At 35.5% G+C, this 3,992-nt stretch overlaps 1 long non-coding RNA gene across 2 annotated transcripts; it reads left to right on the forward strand.

The window, feature by feature from the left end:
* The first annotated feature begins 2,442 nt into the window (after positions 1–2,442).
* Positions 2,443–3,727, forward strand: LOC143661418 (uncharacterized). 2 transcript variants are annotated; one of them, XR_013164573.1, is made up of 3 exons: positions 2,443–2,598; positions 2,719–2,777; positions 3,668–3,727. It is a non-coding gene; the product is annotated as an uncharacterized LOC143661418 (long non-coding RNA). The 2 variants fall into 2 exon arrangements; XR_013164572.1 differs by lacking the exon at positions 3,668–3,727 and adding an exon at positions 3,541–3,608.
* The last annotated feature ends 265 nt before the right edge of the window (positions 3,728–3,992 follow it).

Here is a 3,992-nt window from a genome sequence, read left to right on the forward strand (position 1 = left end):
AATAGTAAAAAACAACAAAAAAAAAACCCTATAGCTCAGATGCAGCTTCATTCAGTGTTTTAACACGATTACTTTACAATTAGGTAGTATTGTGCTGTCCATTTTTGAGTTTTTGTATCTAGTCCTGTTGCACAGTCTGTATCCCTTCCGCTCCAATTACCCATTACCTAGGAATAAATTTAACCAAAGAGACAACAAACCTATATAAAGAAAACTACAAACCTATATAAAGAAAACTACAAAAAACTGCTAAAAGAAATCACAGAAGACTTAAGAAATCATTTAAGATTCACCCACACTGTTGTATGAATCAATGGTGTATTACTTTTTTAATGAGGACATAGAGTTTGTCCACTCACCCAACCCACTCTGACAAATATCACGCAATAGTTGGCTTCAACAATTGAAATCTGTTGGCTGTGGTTTCAGAGGTTGGAAGGCGTGCCTGCTCCTGGGGTCAGTAGTGTTCAACAGCTGGCTTGCCAGTGATGCTTGGGTTTCCATGGCTTTCTATCTCTGCTTTTGCAACAAATGGCAATGAACTCTTCTTTCTCTTCCACTGATTTCCAGCTTCTGGGTCCCTCCTTCACCTTCTCTGACAATGTCTAAAATTCTGCTAAAAGGCCTCCAGTAATCCAGATCAAGGCCCACCCTCATTGGGTTGGGCCGCTACTCAACTAAAATAATATCTTTGATAGATTATATTCGCAATTGCTTTACACCCACAGGGATGTGAATTAAGATTAAGAACATATCTAAACTGGGGTACACAATTCAACCTACCAGGCTATTAAAGGACATCTTAGTTGTTTCTAGTTTTGGGTGATTATGAGGAAAACTTCTACAAACATTCAGGAACAGGTTTTTGTGTAAACATACATTGCAAATTCTCTTATGCAAAAATATTAGAAGTGATATTGCTTGTTTATATGGGAAGTGTATATTAAACTTTGTAAGAAGCAGTGAAACTCTTTTCCATGGTGAGTATATCATTTTGCAATCCAACCTCAATTTATGCATAGTTCACTTGCTTCACATCTTTTCAGCATTCAGTACTGATGGTGTTTTTCTTAAAAAGATATTAAATAAGCAGGTAGTGGTATTTCATTGTGGACTTAATTTGCATTTATTTAATGATTACTGTTGTTACTTTTCATATGCTTATTTGTCATCTCCATCTCTTTTTTCATGAGATTTCTCTGCAGGATCTTTTTTCTATTTTTTAATTGTATTGTTTTCTTATTGTTGAGATTTGAGAATTCTTTATATATTACGGGTAAAATCCTTTGTTAGAAACGTGAGTTGGAAATATTTTCTTCCAGTCTGTGGTTTGTATTTTAATTCTCTTAACAGGATCTTTTATGGAAAAAAAAGTATTTTAATATTAATAAGGTACATGTGTTGATATTTTCTCTTAAGGACCATACTTTCTTATGCCTATCATAAGTATAATTTATATCTTATATTTAAGTCTTTGATCCATTTTGAGTTAATTTTTCATATGGTACATGTGTTAGTTAGATTCAGTTGTCAACTTGGCCAGGTGAGCATACCTAGTCTTGTTGCTGTGGACATAAGCCAATGGTGCGTGAACCTCATCTGTTGCCAATTACATCTGCAGTCAGCTAGGAGGCGTGTCTGCTGCAATGAGTGATGTTTGACTTAATTGGCTGGTGCTTAAATGGGAGATTGCAACGTAGCACTGCTTAGCAGCTCAGCCCAGGCCTTTGGCGATGCAGAAAGAAGTCACCCCAGGAAAAGCTGTTGGAACCCAGGGGCCAGGAGAGAAGACCAGCAGAGACCATCTTGTGCCTTCCACGTTAGAAAGAACCTCAGTGGAAAGTTAGCTGCCTTTTCTCTGAAGAACCAACAAAATAAATCCCCTTTTATTAAAAGCCAATCCGTCTCTGGTGTGTTGCATTCTGGCAGCTAGCAAACTAGAACAGTACATGAAATGAAGAGGAATTGTAGGTTTGTTTTCTGTTTTTGTTTTACCTCAGTATTTCTAAATGTTCCAGCCCCATTTGTTTAAGAGTATCCTTTCTCCATTAAATTGCCGTTGTAACTTTCTCAAAAAGTAGTTGATTATATTCCTGTTTTAAAGGACTCCAGTAGACTAATTAAGACCCACCTTGAACGGAGTCACATCCCCATCTAATCAAAAGGTCAAGTCCACAATTTGTTGTGCCACATCTCCATGGAAACAACCTAATTAAGAGGTCCCACTTTACAAGATTGGATTAGGACTAAAAGGCCATGGCTTGTCCACAGGGTTGGATTAGACTTAAAATAATGTGGCTTTTCTGGGGCACACAAAAGTCTCAAATCAGCATCTACCTTGTCATCATCCCACACCTCGTCAACTATTCTAGTGTCTGTTTTCATTTTTATGAGGTGTGCTCACATTCAACTTTCCTCTTTCCCTTCCAGGCACCATCTGTCTTTATACTTTGAGCCAGTTGATTGTTCTAATACCTCAGCTCTCCAATGGGTTCAAAACATGTTTTGAATTGGATATTATTCGGATCTATTTCATTTTAAGAATGGGAATAATGTTCCTTCCAACTTTCTACATGCTGTACAGAAGCAAGAGGTTAGGTATGCATTTTAAACATGATTACAACTAAGGAAACCAATACAGTTTACTGTTACTAAGCTTGTCCAAAATACACCAGGGTCCTTTCTGTCTGAATTAACAATTTTGTATATTGACTCTAGGACAAATCATGTGGGACCTGAACCAAAGTAACAAACAGAGTTGGACGCCTGGAAAAAAGGTTCTGTTTGCTTCTTTGTTTTGTTCTTTTTTTTTTATTAATTTTACTACATGCATTTATATACTTATCAGAAAAATGTGTCTTGCTACTACTTCTATAGGTTTATGGGATATAAGTCATTTTTAAGAAGCAGACTGATCATGGTAATTCAATCTGTAGAAGCATGGAAAAGAGTCACTGTTTAAATATTCTTGCTTTACAACATGTGCTTGAAATTTTTATGCCCCTATTTTCTTTCTTATGAATAAAAAAATGCTATCTAAACTTTGGTTTGATCCCACTTGCCTACTAAAATTTGGCATCATATTTAAATTGTGGGTAATTTTTAAGTATCCAAATATCTTTTTCATTAAAAAATTCCCATAACTAATCTCACCGTATTAACCATTTTAAAGTGAATAATTCAGCTTTTTAATATATTTATAATGTTGTGTAACTACCATCTCTATCTAATTCCAAAACATTTCTATCACCTCCAAAAGAAATAATGAATCTCCTAATCCTCCTCTCTCTCCAGGCACTGGTAATCACTAATCTACTCTCTGTCTCTATGCATTTGCTTATTCTGAGCTTTTGAGATAAATGAAATCATGTAAAATGTGTCTTTTGCTTCTGGTTTCTTTCACTTAGAATAATGTTCTCAAGATTCATTCATGTTATAGCATGAATCATTACTTCATTCCTTTCTAGGGCTAAATAATATACCACATTGGTTTATCCATACATCAGTTGATGGACATGTGGGTTTTCACTTTTTGCCTAGGATGAATAACGTTGCCATGAATATTCATGCACAAGTTTTGGGATGAATATGTTTTCAGTTCCCTTGGGTATGTACCTAGGAGTGGAATTTCTAGGTCAGATAGTAACTATATATTTAATGTTTTTAGGAAACGCCAGACCGTTTTCCACAACAGCTGTACTATTTTACCGTCCTATCAGTGATGTACGAGAGTTCCTATTTCTCAACATTCGCACCAACACTGATTATTTTCTGTTTCTTTTTTTTAATAGCTATCCTAGCGGGTGTGAAATGCTAGCTCATTGTGGTTTTGACTTGAATTTCCCTGATGAGTAATCATGTTCAGAATCTTTTCATGTGCTGATTGGTCATTTTTTTATCTTCTTTACATAATTGTCTATTCAAGTCATTTACCCATGTCTAAATTGGTTTGTACTTTATTGTTGAAATGTAAGAATTCTTCATATACTCTT

Source organism: Tamandua tetradactyla, chromosome 2, assembly GCF_023851605.1.
Source record: "Tamandua tetradactyla isolate mTamTet1 chromosome 2, mTamTet1.pri, whole genome shotgun sequence".
Lineage (NCBI taxonomy): Eukaryota > Metazoa > Chordata > Mammalia > Pilosa > Myrmecophagidae > Tamandua > Tamandua tetradactyla.